The sequence below is a fragment of the Piliocolobus tephrosceles genome, chromosome 3, assembly GCF_002776525.5.
Source record: "Piliocolobus tephrosceles isolate RC106 chromosome 3, ASM277652v3, whole genome shotgun sequence".
Taxonomy (NCBI): domain Eukaryota; kingdom Metazoa; phylum Chordata; class Mammalia; order Primates; family Cercopithecidae; genus Piliocolobus; species Piliocolobus tephrosceles.
Window position 1 is genome coordinate 12,469,157 of NC_045436.1, and position 18,290 is coordinate 12,487,446.

Below are 18,290 nucleotides of genomic sequence, written 5' to 3' on the forward strand. Positions count from 1 at the left end.
AATAGTCAAACAGCAATAACTGTCTATAAAATTCATGGACATTGAACATCAGGTTCTTTGTTTTTTTTTTTTTTCTTTTTTTTGAGACAGTGTCTTGCTCTGTCGCCCAGGCTGGAGTGCAGTAGCGCGATATCAGCTCACTGCAAGCTCTGCCTCCCGGGTTCACGCCATTCTCCTGACTCAGCCTCCCTAGTAGCTGGGACTATAGGCGCCCGCCACTGTGCCCAGCTAATTTTTGTTTTTGTATTTTTCAGAAGAGACAGAGTTTCACCGTGTTAGCCAGGATGGTCTTGATCTCCTGACCTCATGATCCACCCGCCTCGGCCTCCCAAAGTGCTGGGATTACAGGTGTGAGCCACCACACCCAGCTCTTTTGTGTATTTTTAAATCACAGAATCGTGATATGGTTTTTACTTATCTGAAAGAAAACCAGTAAGCATTAGAATTATCATCAGTAAAGAGCTGAGTAGATACTGAAGAAGGTAGCCTCACTCATTCAGCCTGTCTATATCAGAATAATAGGTAGGGCAAGGAGCTGGACATGCAAGCTTAGTTTGGGCACAGAACGAGCCAGTACAGTGGGCCAGCCTGGGTGAGGAAAACTGTGGCATCAAAAGAGGACAAAGAAAAATGAGGGGCTTAGGTTGAGTGTAATTATATAAATATGAGCATGTGCTGGGCGTCGTGGCTCGCGCCTGTAATCCCAGCACTTTGGGAGGCTGAGGCAGGTGGATCATGAAGTCAAGAGATCAAGACCATCCTGACCAACATAGTGAAACCCCGTCTCTACTAAAAATACAATAATTAGCTGGATGTGGTGGTGTGCACCCGTAGTCCCTGATGCTCGGGAGGCTGAGGCAGGAGAATTGTTTGTACCCAGGAGGCAGAGGTTGCAGTGAGCCCAGATCGGCCATTGCACTCCAGCCTGGCAACAGAGCAACACTCCATCTCAAAAAAGAAAAAAGAAAAGAAAAGAAAAGAAAATAATATGAGCATGTGTGTTTAAGGTATTCTGGGATAAAGCAAGCTCATCCCTTTTACCACTGATTTTGGTCATAGGACTGTAAGTAATAAAGCATATAGTTGAAAACTACATCATATCACAAGCTCTTATTATTAGTTAACATATTATTAGTTAACATGTAGCTTGTACATAATGGGGTCTTGCTGAGAAGATAGTTTATATGTAGAAATAAGTAAATAAACACAGTTGATCTACTTGGCCAAAACTTTGGAAATCCTTGCCCTCATGTTAGGGAGTGACTGGAAGGGAGAAAGAGGCTCAGAAGCTATCCTGAGTGGGACCACTTCAGAAGTCATTCTGAGAGAAGTCACCTCTGTACCCTGCATGCTCCTGGGTACACCATTACTGCCTTTGAATGGCTTGCGTTGGCCATAGAAGTTGGAATGTGTGTCGTCGATCCTTTTCGTAATCTTTGCCTTAAACGTTGCCTCCATTCAAGGACTCCCCTCCTCAAACCTCAGGAGCCAGCAGCCCATGGTCCAGTTGCTTACCAATAGTTGTTTCTTAAGTTGAAAAGAATATGGCCAATATCCATGGGTTCACTGTGCCATCTGGAAACTTCCTTTAGTTATTAGATCCATCAGGATCAGCCAGGACTCTCACTTTTGGGGATCCAAACTCCTGCCTACACTGAATGGTGCAAACTTGAGGACAGATAAGTACTGAAATGATATTTGTGACAAAGTCAGGAAAAGAGGAGGGAAAATATTGATTCCAATGAAAGGCTTAGGGAGAGAGGATAATTCACAATGAGTAGGTAACATGAAAACATTGGGGATTTGTAGAGGGGGCGTGGGGCAGGGGATGGGAGGAGATGAGTCAGCAAGAGGTGAGGGGGTTCGTATTAGTCTGTTTTCATGCTGCTATGAAGGCATACCCAAGACTGGGTAATTTATAAAGAAAAGAGGTTTAATTGACTCAGTTCCATATTGCTACAGAGGCCTCAGGAAACTAACAATCATAGTGGGAGGTGATATAGGCACATCTTACATGGCGGCAGGTGAGAGAAGTGAGGAGTGAAGTGGGAAAAAGCCCCTTATAAAATATTCGGATCTCGAGAGAACTCACTCACCATCACAAGAACAGCATGGGGGAGACGTCCCCATATTCTAATCACCTCCCACAAGGTCTCTTCCCCAACACGTGGGGATTACAATTCAGATTACAATTCAAGATGACATTGGGGGAGACACCAGGCCAGGCCATATTAGGGTTTTAGAAACAAATGAAAAGTTCATAAAAACAATTTTTTCATATCCTTCAATTTTTGCCAAAATATTTTGGAGACAAGTGGAGAGACATTGGAAATTACTGTCAAGGTATAGATGTTTAGCAGATAACTTTGGAAGACAAGTGACATTCAATGAACATTTGTTGGAATTAAAATAGAGGTTGGCAAACATTTTATTATAAAGGGTCAGATCTATTATAAAGGGTCAAACTGTAGGCAATTTTGTAGGCAAAACTGAGGATATTATGTAAGTATTTATATAAGAAGAGAGAAAACAAATGTCTACAAATTTTTACTTGTTGAAATTCAAAATATAATAATGACAAGTTCATTAAAAGAAAATACAGGCTGGGTACAATGACTCACACCTGTAATCCCAGCACTTTGGGAGGCCAATACAGAAGTATCACTTGAGGCCAGGAGTTCAAGACCGGCTGGACAAAATAGCAAGATCTTGTCACTAAAAAAAAGCAAAAAATAAAAAAAAGTAGCCCAGCATAGTGGTGCATGCCTGTAGTCCAACCTGTTTGGGAGGCTGAGGCAGGAGGACTGCTTAAGCCTGGGAGATCCAGGCTGCAGTTAGCTACGATTGTACAACTGCACTCCAGCCTGAGTGACAGGGTGAGACCCTGTCTCAGTAAATAAATAAACAAACAAATAAACAAACAAATGCTTAAACAATTTAAACATACAAGTCTATGAATGATAAGAACAGATTTCTCTTTTAGGGGAATAATATTTTGCTTAACTAGGGTTCACAATTAGTTTTTGCTGTCATCAAAATCAATTGTAAACTCATCTGTTAATGTTGATTCATAATGAAATTTCATGTATTTTATTTCTGAAAACGTCTTCTCACACAGATAGGTTTTGCCAAATACTGATATCAATATGTGAGCTTGTGATTTTAATTGGGCACATTCACTAGTTCGAAGGCAAAGAGAATTCTATTGGATTTTCCCCTTGATATTTGACTTTGGTGGTCCATTCTATTGCATACTAGCAACTTCCACAGGAAAGCTAAGTGGAAGCTCTTCAACTGCGCAATTAAGTGAATTTTGAAATTTGAAGGATTTTTGCTTTGTTCTGTTTTTCCTTTAATTAAGATCTGAAAAATGCAACTGGAACTATAGTTTGAACTTGAAAAACATATTCATTGCAAATTTATGTGGGAATGAAGATCTTGTGTTTTGTTTTGTCTTTTAACAGTATGCAACATGTAGAGCTTGGGCACAGTGGCCCACACCTGTAATTCCAGGACTTTGGGAAGCTGAGGTGTACAGATCACTTGAGGTCAGGAATTCAAGACCAGCCTGGTCAGCAGAGTGAAACCTTTTCTTTACTAAAAATACAAAAATTAGCTGGACACAGTGGTGTGTGCCTGTAATTCCAGCTACTCCAGAGGCTGGGGCATGAGAATCACTTGAACCTGGGAGATGGAGGTTGCAGTAAGCCAAGATCGCGGCACTGCACTCCAGCCTGGGCAACAGAGCAATACTTGGTAAAAACAAAACAAAACAAAACAAAAAAACAGAAAACAAAAAACAACAGTATGTAATGTGTATAAAGGAGCTTTACCTTACTAGGTTTGAAATAGTGTTAGTTGTCATAGAAATGGTTTTGTTGCAATGGAAGTTTTGCATAGATGCTGTCTTTCATCTTATTAAAAAAAGCAAATTTTAGGTATTTAGTGCTTAATAAGAATGGTTGAGGCTGGGGGCGGTGGCTCACACCTGTAATCTCAGCAGTTTGGGAGGCCGAGGTGGGTAGATCACCTGAGGTCAGAAGTTTGAGACCAGCCTGACCAACATGCAGAAACCCCGTCTCTACTAAAAACACGAAATTAGCCGGACACAGTAGTGCATGCCTGTAATCCCAGTCACTCAGGAGGCTGAGGCAGGGGAATTGCTTAAATCTGGGAGGCGGAGGTTGCAGTGAGCTGAGATTGCACCATTGCAGTTTAGCCTAGGCAACAAGAGCAAAACTCTGTCTCAAAAAAAAAAAAAAAAAAAAGAGAGAGAGAAAGGAAAAATTAGTGACATGGAAATAAGTAGTGGGCAAGATTTGACTATGGGCCTTGTTTGCCAAACCCTGAATTAGACTGATATGGACTTTGGAGTCAGGCTCCTTAGCTCCTTAGTTTGAATTCTGGCCAGACTCACTCTTGAATTGTGTAATTTGGGGCAGATTTCTCAACCTCTCTAAACGCTCTAAGACAGGACAAGAGTTATCCACTCATGGAATAAAGTTTAAATAAGGCGTATGCATGAAATAATACAAACAATTAGTAAATAGTATTTTTAAATTCCACTATAATGCTATAAATGGATCCAACAATTTAGCCACATAAAAAGGGGTTGGTGTTCTTACTGTAAAGCTGATTAGTTGAGCTTGGGTAAGCCTGCTATGGAGGATGTGTGCCAGCCACTGATGCCCTCTATCTGAATTCTTGTTTTTGGGATATCTCCATGTATTAGAGTTACTATAAGTATTTTATTAATGTTGCCATTGTGATGCTTCTGAGATGGGATATTTCCTTTGACCCCTTCACAGGACTCATGAAAGGGTGGCTCATTTACTCAGCCCACAGCTCTAAACCCCTCATAGGAGGGAGAGCACAGAGGTGAGTGGATGCAGGAGCTGCAGTGAATGAGTTGGAACTGACTGATCACTCCTCTCTGGCATTAGCAGGCTCTGTGTGGGCCCTGCAGCAGTGTCCAGGCGTGTTACAATGCTCTTTTAGTTCTGCTGTTTGAGAGGGGGTGTCTGCGACCCCCAGAACCCCAGAGAGCATATGTTACAATCAGTGCTCTTTCAGCATTTGCCATCCACAGACAGCTAAGTGTTAACCAGCTCAGTGAAGGGTCAAAGTGATAGCCTTTTATAACCTGCCCTCTTAGTACCTGATTTCTTGTCTCGTGTCCAGGAAGAATCAGGTAACATGAACAAATTGAAGGGTGGTGTATATGGAGGATTTTAATTGAGCAGTGGAAGTGGCTGTCAATGGGCAGGGGAGCTGGAAGGGGGATGGATTGGGAAGACAATCTTCCCCTGTAGGTCGGCCTTCCCCAGTTGAGCTCTTCTCCAAAGTCCCTCCATCAAGCCATTCCTCTGAAGTAAAGCTGCTTTTCTCCAACATCCAGTTGCTGCTTCTCTTCTCTCCTTTGTTGCTGCTCTGCTCTGCTCCTCTGCCAGTGGAGCTTGGGGTTTTTATGGTACAGGATGGGGGTCATGATGGGCCAGAGTGGTTTTGGAAAAGGCAACATTTAGGCGGGAAAATAGGAATGCATGTTCTCATTTAGGGCCATAGGTCCAGGTTTGAGAGTGGACCTCTTCTACCGAGTATTTCCCTGACTCATGTCTGTATTGTTTCCTTTTTAATTTTTATTTATTTATTTATTTTGAGATAGAGCCCCACTCTGTCACCCAGGTTGGAATGCAGTGGTGTGATCTCAGCTCACTGAAAACTCTGCCTCCCAGGTTCAAGCAATTCTTGTACCTCAGCCTCCTGAGTAGCTGGGATGACAGGCCTGTGCCACCACGCCTGCTAATTTTTGTATTTTTAGTAGAGACAGGGTTTCACCTTGCTATCCAGGCTGGTCTGAACTCCTGGGCTCAAGTGAGCTGCCTGCCTTGCCTTCCCAAAGTGCTAGGAATACAGGCATGAGCCACTGCTCCTAGCCCCTTTTTTATTCCTTATAACCACCTTATGAGATAGGCATTACTTCCATGTTATGACAAGGAAACTAATATTGTCATCCTTGAATCTGCTCTATTGATCTTCACCTACTGCCCATGCTAAACTAATCCAGTTTCACCAGCTGTATGCAGGGGCTGCCCAGTTAATCCCATCTCTTCCTTTCTCCATGGTGTAAACTGGTAGCATATGGAGCATGATTCATGGGTTTTGCTATTCCTCTGACTTTGTAATGGTTTCTAAAGGCAATGAAGTCCTTATTATCCTTTTTTATATTGTCTGATTTTGTGCTTATTTATTTCCACATTGGGTGATCCTAGAAAAACAGCAGTGTGCCTTATTTATTTTGGTATGTACAGAGATTAATACTAGTAGTTATTCAAAATAAAAGTATTGAATCAACTAACAAATGAAAGAGGATTATAACAGAAACAAAAAAGTATTTTTATTAATTTTCATTACTAATTTCAAAGCTTTTCAGTAGGCTATTTCATTGCAGTCATGTTTTTCATATTCTGTTTTATGTTATGTTATTTATAAACCAAAATAAATCATTTATAGAAAAAAATGACTTGAATTAACATGTGATCATGTTCAGACCCATAGTTTGCCATTAAACAGCTGTGTGTGGCCAGGCACAGTGGCTCATGCCTGTAATCTCAGCACTTTGGGAAGCTGAGGCAGGAGAATCACTTGAGGTCAGGAGTTCAAAATCTGCCTTGACAGCATAGTGGGACCCGCCTCTACAAAATATTTTAAAATTATTCAGGCATACTGGTGTGCACCTGTAGTCCCAGCTTTTCAGGAGTCTGAGGTGAGAGAATTGATTGAGCCCAAGAGGTTGAGGCTGCAGTGAACCATGATCAGACCATTTGTACTCTAGCCTGGATGACAGAAAGAGACTGTCTCAAAAAAAAAAAAAAAAAGAAAAGAAAAAAAGAAAAAGAAAAGAAAACTAAAAAGCTATGTGTATTTATACAAAAATTTTACTTTTTTCTTCTTTTATTTCCCTTTCTTTTTTTTTCTTTCCTTTTCTTTCTTTCTTTCTTTTTTTTTTTTTTTTGAGATTGAGTCTCACTCTATTGCCCAGGCTGGAGTGCAGTGGTGCAATCTTGGCTCACTGCAACCTCTGCCTACAGGATTCAAGCGATTCTCCCGCCTCAGCCTCCTGATCAGCTGGGATTACAGGCGCGCACCATTGTGCCCGGCTAATTTTTGTATTTTTAGTAGAGACGGGGTTTCACCATGTTGGCCAGGATGATCTTGATCTCCTGATCTTGTGATCCACCCGCCTCAGCCACCCAAAGTGCTGGGATTACAGACGTGAGTCACTACACCCTTTCCTTTATTTCCTATTTCTAAAAAGTGATTTTTAAAGTCAAATTCAATTCTATTACCCTTTCTAAAAGGTGACCTTTAAGGTCAAATTCAATTCTGAAATTCTATGATAGTTTTTAAAGTATGAAGTTTAGTTTTGATAATGGATTCTGTAGTATTTACCTGTTTTTTGAAAAATAACCTATACATTAAAATTAGTGTTTAAAAATATCTGCACTCTTTCTTTAGTAGATGAAAGATGTCCTTAAGTTTTTTGGTAGAAACATATTTTTTTTTATTTTGAGATAGGATTAATAAATATTGATAAATTGTCTCCTTGAATATACCTCATCAGCAGTCTAATTTAATGCTTTATTGAATTGCAGCTTTTTAAGCCGTATCCAAGTTTCACTGCTAGTAAGAGCAGTGTCTTAACTGACTTTTCAGTGATATAATCAGTAACCAAAACTAGGAAGGAATGATCAGTCTGGCAGGAGAAGCCAAGTTGATTTCTGTATTACCTCTTGGAATTTTGCTTTATATGAGGGACCTCATGTATTAACGCAAAACTCTAAACTGGTGTGGATATGCATTTTTTAAAATCACTTCAATGTCAAGTTGTGACTTTTATTTGTTATTTATTACTGGAAAAGGAATTGGTTATTGCTATGTACCTCAAATACACTACATCATTTTTCTTCTTCTTCTTTTTTTTTTTTTTTTGAGATGGAGTCTTGCTCTGTCTCCAGGCTGGAGTACAGTGGTGTGATTTGGCTCACCGCAATCTCCTCCCGGATTCAAGCAATTCTCCTGCCTCAGCCTCCCAAGAAGTTGGGACTACAGGCATGTGCCACCACACCTGGCTAATTTGTGTATTTTTAGTAGAGGATTTCACCATGTTGGCCAGGCTGGTCTCAAACTCCTGACCTCGTGATCCACCCACCTCGGTCTCCCAAAGTGCTGAGGTTATCAGCGTGAGCCACCGCACCCAGCCCATTAAATTGTTTTTCTTATCATGGTAACCAGCATGTGTAGATTACAGTTTCCTAGGCACTTCTATTTTCACAAGACTGGACTATGGCTGTCTTCCTATTGTGTATCCCAGCAGCTAGTCTTGTTACAGAACCAAACTGGGGTCCTCTTGTCCAGCACAGTAAGACCAGATATCCACACCACAGTTTGCATTGGTAGAAAGGAAGGTGTTTATTTGTAGGGCGGCAAGCAATGAGGACTAGACCGTTCACACTTAAGTCCCAGCCTCGTTGATGGATTGCAGGTAAGAGTTTTTAAAGGCAGGGGCAAATTTTAGGAAAGCAGAAGTTACAGGCACCATGGTATGTCAATACATTTGCATTGGTTTTGGCCTTAAAAAGATGGATAGCTTTAAGGGAGAGAGGGCTTACGTATCATAAATAGATTCAAAGATGTTCTAATTTGCAATTAGATAAGTAAGAAAAACCTTCTTTAAAAATTTGGGGTCAGCAGATTGGAATGTTAGCTCTGGCTCCTGGATGTGACTCCCTCCTGGCCCCTCAGAATGAAATGTAAAACAAAGAACAGTGGTCAGAGTTCAGACTTCAGTTCCTTCTTATTTGAGGTCTACATGCCAGCAGGTTCATTTGGTGGGGGTCCGGGTTTCTGGAAAACAACTCAGAGACATACGTTGTTATCCTTAGTTTCTGTAGGAGAACCAAACATAGTTCTGTAGGAGAACCAAACATCCCATGATTGAAGCTTTCTTGGCTGTTGTTTTAGGCTACTATTACTTTCTTGCTTTTCAAGTTGATTATTTATTTCTCAGGGCTAGCTAGGCACCTGAAATTCCCTTGAAGGAGCTCAAGATTTCCCTTTATTTCCATGCTTGGGTGTGGAGAGGTGCAGGCCCCTAAGAGGGAGTCTCTGCTCCTTTTCAGTTTAGAGCCTGACACATACACCTAATGCCTGATTCAACAAATATTCACTTCATGACAAAATGAATGAAAGCACTATCATATTCACATTATTCCTATGAGACAGATGAGGAAAGAAAGATTAATTAAAGGATTATTGCACAAGGTCACAGAGATGATAAGCAACAGCACCAAGATGTAAAGCAGATCTTCTGACTGGAGAGCCCTAATCTTTTCAGTGACTCCATCCTGCTGCTTCTATTAAAGTTGTCCACGTTTTTAGAGCTGATCTATCAAATCATGTTTGTTCAGAAGATTTTATGATAAACACTTCATACTTTAGCACTTTTATGATATTTAGAACCATAAGACAGACTTAAACTTCCTCAGCACAAAAACACCAGAAAGGCCCATTGAGAAACCTGCTGCAAATTTTAATGTGCATCTGCAGAGGTTTAGGTCCCCATAAACATTCCGGGGCATTCCCCAGGGAGTTTCGTGGAATCCTGTTTCCCAAAGCTGTTCAGAAGTTCCTCGCAGTCAGGAACATTTTTGTGCTGCTTAGGCAAGTATGTTATCTGCAGACTGTAATTTCTCAAGTCCAAGGAAGGGAAATGTTGGTGACAGAAACTCACTCTGGGGACCTCATCTACGGAAAGAAAGCTCACTTATCACAAACAAACCATTTCTAAGAGAGCAACAGTTTTGTTGACTACATTTAAAGACAGAAACATGCAGTTCCCAAGTGCAATTTCAGTTTTCCAAAGGACAGTTTGATTCTTTTTCAGAAATGCCTTGGTGATTATTTTTTGTTGTTTTGTTTCGTTTTGCTTAGAAGGACTGCTTAGTGTGCCTCTTTAGTCAACATGAAAAAGAAGAAAAGAACAAGCAACTGAAGGATCCTCTGATGGCCTCAAGGCAGTGGATTGAGAATATCTCTTAAGTACAAGGAGGTATTCTAGGTAAGACTGGTAAAGACTTTTTAAATTGGGCTCAAATACTCCTCAAACACTGGCACAGTCAGATGGATTCAGATTAAATGCTTTTTTTTCCCCCTAAAGATTGTCTGTTTTCCATACTAATTTTACAAAATCCCTCTAAAGGTGTTGAAATTCCCATAATAAAATGTTAATCTCTTACATTAAGAATTGGATGAAATTTACTTACAGCAGACAATCTTGGGTTCTATTATGTTTAGTATACAGATTTTTTTCTTTTGACAACTACTGTTTTAAAACTCATGATATTAGGTTTCAGGATACATATTTTATAATATATAATATATATTATATATTATAATATATTACATATACATATGTGTATGAATAACATAGATAAATAATATATTTGTACATATATGTATATATAATATATTATATTATGACGTATTATTTATATAATTTTTATATATATTATATATTTTATATATTAAATAATTTTATATTTATATATTATATAAATAATATATAATATTATTTATATAATATGTCATAATATAATATATTATATACACATATATGTACAAATATATTATTTATCTATGTTATTCATACACATATGTATATGTAATATATTATAGATTACATATACATAGATTTCTGAGAAGGATTTCACTACTCTTTTAAAGGCAAACATATATAAAGGAATATATGCGTTTGCTTCCACTCCATTCTGTTAAATGAAGTTTAGTCTAAAGTTGCCTCTTTACATATTTTAAATTGAACCTAAAGCTTTCTCTGTACATAGTGAACTATTACCTAAATAGAGGTGTAAATGGACTTAAATCTACTCTTGTGCCAGTCACTGGGTTCTGGCTAATCATACGGGGGCAACTGTTTAAACCATTTTTAAATAAGGCAAATGCTAAGCTGTAACCCACCTGGCTGTTTCTGTACCTCACTTCCATTTTCTGTAGGTCACTCTCCTTCTGTCCATAAGTCTTATGTCACCACATGCTTGTGCTGGAGTCTCTGAGTCTACTCTGGCTCAGGAGGATGCCCAATTCATGACTTGTTCTTTGCTCAGTTCAACTCTGTTAAATTTTATTTGTCTAAGGTTTTTCTTTCAACAGTTCTTTCTTGCTTGGGATTTAGTTATGTGAGGTTGTGTTTTGCCTCTTTGGCAGTCTTCTTTTGACCAAGAAAGAAAGCCAAAATGATTCAAAGTGATGTTGAGCTAACAGTCCGTCACTGTTGTGGTGTTGAATTGACCCTACAACTGACATGAGATTGTTTCCTTGACCTTGACCCTCTTCATGGGTGGGAACTGGATGACTCATTTCACTCAGTCCGCTGCTGGCCACTCCTTGCAAGAGGGAGCATGCAAGCAACTGAGTGTGGGACCAAAGCAAATGAACGCTGGAACCGGCCAGTTGGTCCTCTCTGACAGCAGCAGGCTCTGTGCAGGCCCCACAGCAATGTCGCAGCCCCTGCCCTGTCAGCACCCAGGTTGTTGTCCAGTGTCCAGGAAGAATCAGGTTACATGAATGGATTGAAGGGTAGTGTATGCAGAGGATTTTACTGGGTGATGGAAGTGGCTCTCAGCAGAATGGAAAGTTGGAAAGGGGATGGTGTGGGAAGAAGGTCATCTTTCCCTGAAGCTGCACCATCTGAAGTTAGCTGCATCTATCTGTAGTCTCTGAAGCTCATTTGCTTCTCTGCTTGCTTCTCAGCTTGACACTCAGCCACTTGTTTCCCTCATCCTCAGCTGCTTGTGTTGCTCTGCCAGCTGAAGTCTTCTTATGGGCACAGGATAGGGGTAGGGCAGACCAAAAAGAAAACCAACAACATTTTGGTGGAAAAATGGAGTTGGCTATTTTCACTTAGGGCTGCAGTTCCAGGCTTAAGGGTGGGGTTTAGCTGGGAGCCCAGCCCTTCTATATCATAACCACTTATCTCTAGCCTGCTTATGAAACCACCATTGCAAAATTGTAACTAAGACAGTGAAAGAGATTTGACCTAACCAACTGCATCTTGCTTCTAATTTCCAAGCTATTCTTGTTCTTTCCTGGGCATAGGCTGAACTAACTTCTGGAGGAACTTGGTTTATAGTTTAAAACAAAGATGATAACAGGCCTTTACCAAGGGAAATCCCCTACTTGCCTGGGGACTTGACTGCCATTGTAGGTTGAACATATTAGCCACAAGATTAGAAATTACAGTTTAAGTGTCATGCAGCTGGAGGCTACAAGATTCTGACCCTCCTTAACCTGCTTGTAAGATCAGTGCTTGAGATATTTTGCAGACCCTGCAACTGATGGATCAGCTGGCACCACCAAGATCGATGAACTGGCTCATCTGATCCTGTGGCCCCCACTTAGGAACTAAGCACAAGAAGCATCTCTGACTTGACCAATCAGCATGCCTGTCTCATTGGCTTCCCCCCACCCACCAAGTTGTCCTTAAAAACCCTGATCCCCCGAACCCATAGGGAGACTGATTTGAGTAATAATAAGACTTCAGTTTCCTGCACAGCTGGCTCTGCATGAATTATTTTTTCTCTATTGCAATTTCCCTGTCTTGATAAATTGGCTCTGTCTAGGCAGTGGGCAAGGTGAACCCATTGGGCCATTACACTTGTGATAAGATTAAAAAAATCATGTCTTTATGCTTCAGGCTATTGTTAATTCTGTATGCTGATACTTTCTGCTAAAATATACTGATTCATTCAGTTTTTAGATCTATTATAATGAGTTCAATGAAATTATTGAAGTTTTGTTTTTAAATGAGAAACTCAATTACTTGGAGTCCTGATTGGTTATAGTATTATCCAGACAGGGATTAGTATAACCTGGCACTACACAATCTTGGACATCGCCATTTTGGTTCGAATTTATATGAGAAAGGTAACCACTTGGAGAGCAGAGTGAATTCAACCATGAAAAATCAATTTAATTTTCTTACCTGATTAAGAAGTGTGTGTGGGTGTGCTTATGCATTTGTGTGTTCAGTATTGACAACCGTAAATAATGAGATTCAGAAAATATTATTAATTGTAGAGGTTATTCAAGCACTAAGCTTGAGGATGGCCATCGGGGAAGCAAGGATTCCAAAAAATGGAAATCAGCTTTCCAAAATGTGGAATTTTGGGGGTCATCTATATAGATAACACTTAGGGAAGCTTAACAGAATTTCAACATCTTTGACTATAAGGCTTAATGCCTTATATGATCTGATTGGTTGAGGTGGTCTTTTACTTTCAGGAAAGTTATATTTGATTTCCACACTGAACATGTGACAGTCATGGGGTCTTTTGCATGATCTGGTCTGAATTAGGTGCAGACAGTAAAGGAGGCAGTTAATCTGTAACAAAAGTAAGGGATTAGAAGAGGAAGAGGTGTGGTCTCTGGTCTCTCCTAGTCATTTACAACACAAGAGCAACGAGAAAGAGAGTTATTCTACAATCTAAGAAGCAGAAGCTGTAGCTACATTCTACGTGATTCAGATCACAGTCACATTTCTCTCAAGGCTTAAGAGTTTTGAGGGTTCCAACAGCTTTTAAATTGTATATGTTTTCACAGTATAAACATAGACTGCATGTGCTTCACTTAGTTAGTTATTGGTTAGAATCTACTAGACTAGGAATTAAGGAAAATAATGCTTGCGATCTGTCAATAGTGGTGTTACAAATCCGTGCTGTAAAGTTCATACTCTTAAACCCTCACATTCCTCCCTCAATGCTTATTTCAGAATGGATAGAAATACAATGCTAGTGTAACGTTATTTTACCTTATTTCTGCATTTTGACATCCCAGAATGGTATATTGCATTTTCACTGCCATATAGGAAACTTCCCAGGGCTCTTAAGTACAGAATTAATACTCTTTAGACTTCCATTGACTCTAGGTTAGCTGTGTTAACTATTAAAACTCTGCCGCAAACTAACATTCATTTAATTTGATGAAATATTTTCTGAAATCTTCTAAATAACTACGATTGAGATGATTTTTTTTTTTAGTTGTGTCTACGTCTCAGAAATAGCACTTTCTATGGGCATTTCATACACTCATCCATTTCTGACTTACATTACTTTCTACTGTAGGTTAGTTTATGAAATCTCATGTGTTATTCTGTCTGTCCGTTATTGTGAACTTTGAACTGTCTGGCAGAGGGCTGTAACTTACTGCATTTGTAAAGAGACAACAGACAACTCCTTGCCTCCCACAAAGCTGCTTCCATATAACAAATTAATAGAAAACTTACTTATTTAAAAGAAAAAAAGGAATATGTTTTCTTTAATAAATTTCTAACATGTACATAGTGCTTTACAGTAGAAAGTGCACTCATATTTCTTATTTTATCCTCATAAAAACTTCATGAAGTCAACAAGATACTGCTTTTTGTATCTATTTCGTATTTTAAAAACAGGGGCTCAGAAAGTTTAGGAGGCTCACTCAGTTCACTCCCCTTTGAATAGGCAGATTCTGGCTCTAAACCCAAGTCTCCTGACTCTCAGTCCTTCCCAGCGGTAGGACATTTGCACTGTTTTGGGGGTAATGCTACCATCTTTTTGAATGATTTTTGGAAAGAAACCATTTTTGAAATATGATTTTTGTTAGAGGTGGCCAACTAAATTAGCTAACCTTTGATTTCTTTACTGAAATCAGTGAGCCTGTGCAAAAAGCTTTACATCGTTTCTCTTTTAAAAAAAATAGAGAAAAATATTTGCCATATATTAGGACTCCATAGAAATATTTTGGAGATGTCTAAACACTGTGAATAAAATCAGTGTAGTATACAACTATATACCATCGACATAATGTATCTGATGTCAAGGTTGATTGAAGATTATTATAAAAAGTCTAAACATATGCCCAGTTAATTTATGATGCTGGCTTTCTTTGCCTGTATTCTCAGCAGATGACAGGATTCTACACACCTGACCGTCAAGCTTTATTGGTGGTTCTCATCTATGCAGCATTTATTTTACTTTAATTAACCTCAAGACTCTAGTTTACAAGGCAGAGCTGGGCTTCCTAATTATTTCCACAAAACTAGTAATCTTGCAAGCCATCAGAGGCTGTGGCTAAATCCCACACAAATAAGCCTCAGTACTAGAAAAGTTAACACACTAATTTTTTTTTTAAGGAAAAGACTCTTTCATGTTTTTAAATTTTTGTTGAATGGTGTTACAGTGAACTCTAGAAGTGGCTCAGAGGCTAATTTTGTTTCTTTTGTACATCTGTCTATCATGCTCTCTCTCTATATTTTTAGAGTATATTAAAGAAAATATGCCCTACGGTACTATTTTTCATCTTTATAATGTATGTGAAAAATTATTCTTGTTTTATCGTCTAAGGATACTGAAGCCTGGGAATTGAATTCACTGTTACCCACACGCTGGCCTTGACAGGGAAAGACCCTGGATTATCTTCAGAATCAAGCCTTCATTACTGAGATAAAGTGAAAGAGACTTTACCACTCTTTATGTAATTAAATGCAAGCATTATTAAGAAAATTTTTCTGTACAGCTGCTAGGTTGAAAAAAAATGTATGCTTTATCAGTAATCCCTTTATATCTTTAACACGATTCATAGCTCCTCACATATTCCCTGGCCTGAAAATGAAACAGAATTTGCAGCCTTCCACAGGTAAACAGTGCCCATTTGTTGCTTTAATATCAATTCTGTAGCTCTTTTTAAAAAAATTCAATGAACCATTCAAATGGCTATCATGCCACATCTGGACAATTTATTTACTCAGCAATTCATATTAAAAGGCCAAGTGGCCAAACAGGTCATAAAATAGTCACTTGAATTTAGTCTCAAAGTGTTGCAGGACTTTTCCTTAGTTCAGCTAAAGACAGGGTCCTTGCCACACGGTCATGGAAATTTAGGTTTGCAGACAATTTGAAGGGGGAGTAAGGAAGGGTTTTATTGGGTGAAAAGGGAAAAAAGCGAAAACAGGGACCCCCCGCAAAGCCAGAGTCCCTGCTGGTGAGCTTCCCATTTCCACGAGGGAAGAGAAGGGGCCAGGCTCCTTTCCACTGCAAATGGCGTGAACTTCTGTGGCCTCACCGCAGTGCTCAGGCCGGATGGAGTTTTGGGAGGGAGCCGTTCCCACATGGCTGTCTCAAAACCTTTAGACAACTGAAGTAATAGCCTCCAATTGGGCTGTTAATTAGACCACTGTCATGTAGTAACATATGAGCTTGAGGGCAGGTTATGCTGGGGTCCAGGTACTTCTGGGGTTGGGAACCTGGAATGGTAAGTTCCCTAACCTACTTGACCATATCTGACAAAAAAATCTCCGATTATATTAATTGATATCAAAAATGTTCTTTAATGTCTTTTGTCTACATCTCCAGTGACTCTAAACTTGGGCAGAGAAGACAGATGTGCAATATACTGGGGTCCTTACGACCCATGCATTAGTCCAAGCTCAGTCATCCCTGAAAGGCCTGGACATTTCCTTTTTCAGGCCCATGGTAAGGGGCTCTGTGTCCTTTGCAGGGAGACCAGAGAAAAGATTTGGCAATATCAAAAAGTCTTTCCGTAGGCATCTGTTTTACTCTGTATTTGAGGGACTTTTGGTCTTGAGAAGTAGTTTATGTCTAAGAATTAGAGGAGGGGGTCTTTTACTCTTTTATGATGGGAAAATCAGACTTCTGCTTACAACATTAGAGTCTTTAAATTCAGATCTAATAGGACTCTAGTAGTCTGCCTAACTATTTCCGTCCAAGAGACACCATGGTTAATTAGTAACTACCAAACATTCCTATGGGAAAAATTATTCTGATGATCTTTCTGTCTCTGCTGCCTATTTCTGTAATCGTGAGCATCCTGTTTCTAGCAGTTAAGCACTGCCATTTAGTCTTCTCCACTCTGGGACCCAGCTGTCTTCAATGAAGTCAGTAAGCCTATGTCAAGGGCAGCCTTTTCCACCTTCCTTGCTGACCTACTCAGGATACCCAGTACAGTACCTTTCAAGATGTTGTATGTATATTTTTATTAATACATATTTTTAAATTTATTTGAAAATAATTTCAAACTTATACCAAAGTTGCAAAAATAGGCATATACAAAGAACAATGGTAGAGCCTTTACCCAGATTCACTTCTTAACATGTTGCTCCATTTGCTTTATCATAGAGACTCTGTCTCTGCCTCAGCATCTGAGAATAAGTTGCATACCTCCTGGTCCTTTCCCACTAAGTACTTATTTCTTAAGAAAAAAATGTATCCTTGTGTAACAACTGTGTGGTTATCACCTTCAGTAAATGTAATACTAACTCAAATGTTAATCTATCATCTACATTCTATTTTACCAAGCAACCCAGTAACGTCCTTCATTGAATTTGTCTTCCAGTATAAAATGTAGTCTAGGGGTAGGTACTGCACTTAATTATGTCTTTTTAGATTCATTTAATTTGAAAGATGTCTAAAGCCTTTCTTTGCCTCCTTTATATGCAGAATACAGTCCTCTCCCACATTTTCAAAAAACAAAACAGCATGTTCTTCATTTTGACTTTGATGTTTACTCATGTTTAGATTTCGGTTACGTCTGCCCAACTGGGATACCACATAAGGGATATTGTGACTTGATGGCCTTCTCAGCATATCAAATCGAGAGTCACACAATATCCGTTTGCATCCTTATCATCTGGTCAAGGCATTTGATTTGTATACTATATAGTTACTATTTTTTACATTGCAATTAATAATCTATAGAAAAACAATTTAAGATCACACAAATATTTTGCCTCTTTAAAAAATGTATCCCCCTAGTTTTAGCATCAGTTGATGATTTCTGCCTATCTCAATCTTTACGTAATGATGACAAAAATGATGACCTTTTTCCAACTCCAGCAATCCCTCTGGGGTTTATCAGTCAGCAGTTGGCGTTCTTATAAAACAAGAGCCCCTATCTTCTTATTTCTTTACTTTATTTATTTATGTGTTTTGTATTCATAAGTATATATATTTTACATATGAGTATACTTAGAGATACATATTTTGGTATAAACTCACAGTTTTTCATTTTTTTCCCTAGTGGCTTATATCTTTTATTTTATTTTTTTCTTTCTTTGATACAAGTTGTCTCTGTCACCCACGCTGCAGTGCAGTGGTGCAATCTTAGCTTACTGCATCCTCAGAAACCTAGGTCAAGCAATCCTTCCAGCTCAACCTCCCAAA

The 18,290-nt window shown here is 39.2% G+C and overlaps 1 long non-coding RNA gene across 5 annotated transcripts in view; it reads left to right on the top strand.

Annotated features, from left to right (window-relative positions):
• LOC111552569 overlaps positions 1-12,628 on the top strand; it is a 42,326-nt gene extending 29,698 nt beyond the window's left edge. For 3 of the 5 annotated variants that reach the window (XR_002734670.1, XR_002734669.1, XR_002734672.1), the window contains 2 exons: positions 9,994-10,120; positions 12,378-12,628. This is a non-coding gene — a long non-coding RNA (uncharacterized LOC111552569). The remainder of the gene's footprint in view (positions 1-9,993; positions 10,121-12,377) is intronic. The other 2 variants (XR_002734671.1, XR_002734673.1) reach the window with 2 other exon arrangements.
• The last annotated feature ends 5,662 nt before the right edge of the window (positions 12,629-18,290 follow it).